The sequence below is a fragment of the Zalophus californianus genome, chromosome X (genome assembly GCF_009762305.2).
Source record: "Zalophus californianus isolate mZalCal1 chromosome X, mZalCal1.pri.v2, whole genome shotgun sequence".
NCBI lineage: Eukaryota > Metazoa > Chordata > Mammalia > Carnivora > Otariidae > Zalophus > Zalophus californianus.
Genome location: NC_045612.1, coordinates 50,189,062 through 50,194,929, shown reverse-complemented (window position 1 = coordinate 50,194,929; position 5,868 = coordinate 50,189,062). Strand labels below are relative to the sequence as shown.

The 5,868-nt window shown below is 40.0% G+C and overlaps 1 pseudogene; it reads right to left on the bottom strand.

The window, feature by feature from the left end:
• Window positions 1-2,198: 2,198 nt before the first annotated feature.
• Window positions 2,199-2,806, bottom strand: LOC113931139 (annotated as a pseudogene).
• Window positions 2,807-5,868: the final 3,062 nt, after the last annotated feature.

The window sequence follows — 5,868 nt, the reverse complement described above, 5'->3', positions numbered from 1 at the left end:
GAATGTTTGTTTCATTCCCCAGATTAGGGAAGTTCTCAGCTACCATTTGCTCAAATATATCTTCTAGTCCTCTCTCTCTCTCCACTCCCTCTAGGATTCCAATAATTCTGACATTGGAACACTTCATGGTGTCACTTATTTCTCTGAATCTATTTTCATGGATTCTGAGTTGTTTTTCCCTGGCCTCCTCTTTTCCCTTTTTATCTATTAAATTGTCTTCCAGGTCACTGATTCTTTCTTCTGCCTCACTTACCCTAGCTGTTAGTTTATCTAGATTAGATTGGATCTCATTGATAGCATTTTTAAGTTCTGCCATTCAGGTTTCAATTCTGCCCTTAGAGGGTCTATGTTGCCATTAATTGATTTCTCCACTCTAGCTATTCTCTTCACAATTGCTAGCCTGAATTCCATCTCCAACATCTTGGTTATATCTACATCCGTTTGCAAATCTGTGGCATAAGTCATAATCTCTGAGTCTTTCCTATTTTGGGGGTTCCTCCTCTTAGTCATTCTGTTGATGGGTGGTTGAGGGAATGTATAGAGTCCAAATTATTGACCAGAACCCAAGCAAGATGCACCTGTTTTCTAGGGATCTTAGGGTTTCTGGCTTCTTGTTTTCCCAGGCTGTCTTCTGGGAGAGGGGCCTGCTATGCTGTTACTCAAGCAAGCCTGTTTGGCCAGAGTTGCCCTGCCCCCCTTTGGAGGGGGATGGGCTCAGTGGGAACCAGTTTTTTGGGGTTTTGTTCTCTGGTGGCTTTCCCTGTAGCTTTCGACGTCTCTTCTGAGAGTCAGAGTCGAAGAGACCATTTCCAACCCTCTGCCTCAGAGCAGAGAGATCGCAGTCTGTTCTTTAGTGAGCTCTCCAGGCCACTCTATCTCCATTTCTGTCTGTGCTGCTATAAACTGTAGAGTCCTGGGTTGTGCACCCCTCCTCTGCACTCCCAGTCTTGCCTCCAAGTCAGGGTACGTCTCTGCCCTTTGTGCTTCTTAAATTGCCAGCCATTCCAAGTTCGTAGGCATGACCCTGCCGCTCCAGTTTCCATCTGGGAAGCTGACCCAATGTCCTTTCCCTGCTGCTACCAGTCTGTGAGTTTGTGCCCTGTCTCCAGAGTGAGAGGCTGTCGCTCACTGGCAGTGTAGGATCCCCATCACCAGGCTCCCTCCTGCTGCCATTTATCCTCTGATATCTGCCTGAGGAATCACGGCTCCCCACTTTGTACCTCGAAACCAACTGCCTGTGATATTCTGTTTGTAGTGATCCAGATCTTCTTACATCTCAGGCTGATTTCGTGGGTGCTCAGAATGGTCTGGTAGATATCCAGCTCAATTCTGGGGACCAGTTGGAATAGGGCCCCCTACTCCTCTGACATCTTTCCCCCCTCCTAGGTAAAATCATTTTATACAAATGAATTTATAATCCTGGCTTTTTGGGTTGAAAATACTGTTATATAAAGTTTATCTGTATTACATGGTAGCACATGCACACACCCAACCACACAGGCACACACACAATCACACAAATATTTTTTATTTATTTTTATTTTTTTAAAGATTTTGTTTATTTATTTATTTGAGAGAAAGAATGAGAGAGAGAGAGAGCATGAGAGGGGGGAGGGTCAGAGGGAGAAGCAGACTCCCCACTGAGCAGGGAGCCTGATGTGGGACTGGATCCCAGAACTCCAGGATCATGACCTGAGCCGAAAGCCGTTAGTTACCCAACCAACTGAGCCACCCAGGCGCCCTCACACAAATATTTTTTAAAGATTGATTGATATCTGAGTCAACAAAACAGCTGCAATTTTTTTTTTTGCAATTACAGAGTGGTATTCAGTTAACAGAACAACAATTATTTCATAGAAGCTGCATCGGAGACAACTGAAGATGAAAACCTAACATCCCCATATATAACTAATTTGTGCTGTGCACTAACAAGAAACTGCTTTAAATTCTCATTCCAATTTATAATCCCCGTATTGTACCAGGCAAGGTTAGTGGCTATTGAAAATACCAGGACAGGGCTATCTAAAGACACATTCGGTAGTGTGTTAACTATACAAAAAAAAAAAAAGACACTGTACAGTTTTAAAACAAATCTTATGCAGCCTTACATTTTAATTTTTTTTTTCTGTAGAAGGAGTGACTTGTGTACGGGGTTAAATGCTTTATAGACAAGAAAAAAAACCTGCGCTAGAACCAACTTACTCATCATCATCATCTTCTTCATCTTCATCTTCTTCATCTTCTTCGTCTTCCTCCTCTTCCTTCTTTTTCTTGCTCTTTTCAGTCTTGACAACTCCCTTTTTTGCTGCATCAGGCTTTCCTTTAGCTCCATATGCAGCAGTATCCTTTTCATATTTTTCCTTCAGCTTAGCAGTGTTCTTTTCCTAAATCTGCTTGTCATCTTCAGCAGTGTTATTCCACATCTCTCCCAGTTTCTTTGCAACATCACCAATGGATAGGCCAGAATGTTCTCCTTTGATTTTTGGGTGATACTCAGAACAAAAAAAAGAAAGGCTGAAGGCGACCTCTTGGGTGCATTGGGATCCTTGAACTTCTTTCTTATTTCCCCTTTAGGGGAGATACAAGTTTTCATTTCTCTTTCACAACTGGCCTTGTCTGCCTTTGCCATGTCTTCAAATTTTCCTTTCTTTTTAGCAGACATGGTCTTTCTGAGCACTTCTTAGAAAACTTAGAAGTTGACTGAAGAATCTGGGTACTTCTTCTTGTGCTCCTCTTGGCAAGTTTGCACAAAGAATGCATATGATGACATTTTGCCTCTCGGCTTCTTAGGATCTCCTTTGCCCATGTTTAATTATTTTCCTCAGTGAGGCACAGAGTTGCCCATTGCCATCTGGTTTTCACTTGCTCCGGTGCTGTCTCTATGGAACTCAATGTACTTCATAATCTACTTATTTATTTTTGAGAGAGAGAGAGAGAAAGCACGAGTGCAAGGGGGAGGGGCAGAATGAGGGAGAGAGAGACTATCAAGCAGAATCCCCACTGAGGGCAGAGACTGACTTGGGGCTCAATCTCATGACCCCTAGATTATGACCTGAGTCAAAATCAAGAGTCAGAAACTTAACTGAGTGAGCCCCCCAGGTGCTCCCACACAAATAATTTTTAGAAGACTGACCATGTAAATTTTCTTTGTAGGTAGCAAACAAGATTTCTTCTTAACTGGAGTTGAATTTTCAAAGGCTAACACTTGCTGGGGCCTGTTTACTTTTAACAAAGGTAGAAACCAATATTACAGAATTATGTGGCCATTCCGTCATGTGTCTAAATTTACAGTTTATGAAATAGGGACCTGGGGAGTCTCAGCTCAAGGAGGAATAGAACAAATACTAGCATCAAGGCCTACCAGTCCAAGGCTCTTCCTTTCTACTGTGTGCTAGTGCTTCCATTCTCTACTATCATATCTTTTTGTTTATTCAGCGGATGGCTTCCTCATTCTCTTTGATTTGATTGAGAACCAGAGTACTGGCAAGCCAAATTCACTAAGTTGTTTTCTCCTGTAGTAAATATAACAAAGCAGAATGTTTAAATGAACCATCTTACCATTCTCTTTAAAACCTCTGGTGTCAGAAATACTATTTCAAGCTTGTTTCATTCAAGATGTGTTAAATTCAAAGAGAAGTGTGTAAGATCACAGGATGGGGTTAAGACACCCTAAAGGGATATGCACTGACTTTTCTTTAGTTCACATGGAGAGTAATACCAGTTATCCTGACTTGAATAAAAATAGCACTGTAATTAATGAAAAGAAGTATTTTGCTTGGGACCTAGAATTGACTATGATCTCCATCTTGTGAGTGTTTGATTTGTCAGACTTTAAAGCAAAAATGTGTACAAAGGGACACCTGGGTGGCTCAGTTGGTTAAGTGTCTGCCTTCGGCTCAGGTCATGATCCTAGGATCCTGGGATTGAGTCCTGCATTGGGCTAAGTGCTCAGCAGGGAGCCTACTTCTCCCCCTGCCTGTTTCTCCCTCTGCCTGCCGCTCCCCCTGCTTTTGCTCTCTTTCTCTCTCTGATAAATAAATAAATAAAATCTTAAGAAAAAATTGTGTTACAAAAAGTCAAGTGCCTAAGTTTAAGAGTAGAATAAAAATTTCATCTTATATTTGTATTGTGCTATATAGTTTTTAAAAGCAATTCCAAAAGTCTTTTTTATATTTTTGGAACCTCATAACAGCCATGTGAGATAGGCAGCACAGGTGTGTTTTTTATAGACAATGCAAGTTTTGTTGTCGTTGTTGTTGTTGTTGCTTAAAGATAGTACAACTAAAACCCAGGGAACACTGAACCAATTTAGTAGTAAGTGGCTGTAACAGGACTAGGATCTAAGTCCTCTCACTTGTGATTCAGTATGCTTTCTAATATTATTTATATTTCTTAATTAAAGTAAATAATCTCCATTATCAATGTTTTCATGTTCCAACTACAGATCTATAGATAAGTGCATTAATAGGAACGGTACATAAAACTCTATAATTCAAAACGGAATTTAGATGACCTATTAAGTAGAAGCTACAACTTTTTGAAAGATTGATTGATTGATTGATTGATTGATTGATTTGAGAGAGAGAGAGCATGTACTTATGAGCAGGGGGAGGGGCAGAGGGAGAGGAAGAGAGAGAGAATCTCAAGCAGACTCCCCGCTGAGCATGGAGCCCAATGTGGGGCTCCATCTCATGACCCTGAAATTATGACCTGAGCCTAAATCAAGAGTCGAATGCTTAACTGACTAAGCCACCAAGGTGCCCCAGAAGGTACAAATTTTATTGAAAAGCTATCATATGTATATTCCTTTTTATGGGACCTAAAATGCCAAGTAATCTTGAATAATTGTTTTAAGTTTTTCCATGTGAGATTCAACATATACAGAGATTTGGATCATTAGAGTGAAGTTGATTTTGAAAATGAAAGGAGAGAGAAAATGAGAGAGAGTTTTAATAACCCATGATGCAGCAAAAACGGTCAGGAATGACTTATCAGTTTTATCCAGGAAGGTCAAAAAGAAGACAACACGTAGAAATCAAAAGTAAACAAGCCCACAGATCCTCTACTCTCATTTAAGAATACCCACTTGAGATTCAGCAATAGTTATCTAGAGATTCTGCTCCTTATATGTTAGCGGCTTAGTTGATTTAAAAGAAAAGGTGCTACTCTTCTTGGGTTTTTAGGGAACCAGTGAAAATTAAATATTTCTGTGCCAGGTACCAAGGAATTGAAGTATAACGTAGGAGTTATAGCCCCTGGTATAAATGAGGAAGTGAGAGGTAGGCTTTGAGCTATTATTGTTAGAAAAACATATGTAAATATGATACAGAGTGCAAGATTTAAAGAACAAAGGGTTCACTTTGGGCTCAATAAATAAGATCAATGACAAGAAAAAGGGAAAATTCACCTCCTATGTGCTCTCATAGCATAATGGATTCCCCTGTTACCTCTTCATACTTTATCTTCTTATTTGTCTGCCATTCTGAACAGATTGGAAAATCTGTGAGGTCATAAAACATGTCCATATTGTTCTCTGCTTTATCTTTAATGCCTTGTATGGTGCCAGACATACCGTAAGATTTCAAACATACCTGCTAATGGAAAGAAGGGAGGAAAAAAGGAAGAGAGACAGGACAGGGATGGAAAAGGGGAGGAAAGAATGGATGGTGAGAGAGACTTAGAAGAGAAACAAATTCACCTGAGACTGGTATTGTTATACTTAATTGCATTTATACAGTATATCTCCTTAAATGTTTACTCTTCTTGATTAGAATGTAGACCAAACAGCATTAAAATATTATGCCATGTACTTTTCTGCATGTGTGATTCAATAAAGAGTAAAAATGTACCTTTGAAAAAAATCCTATA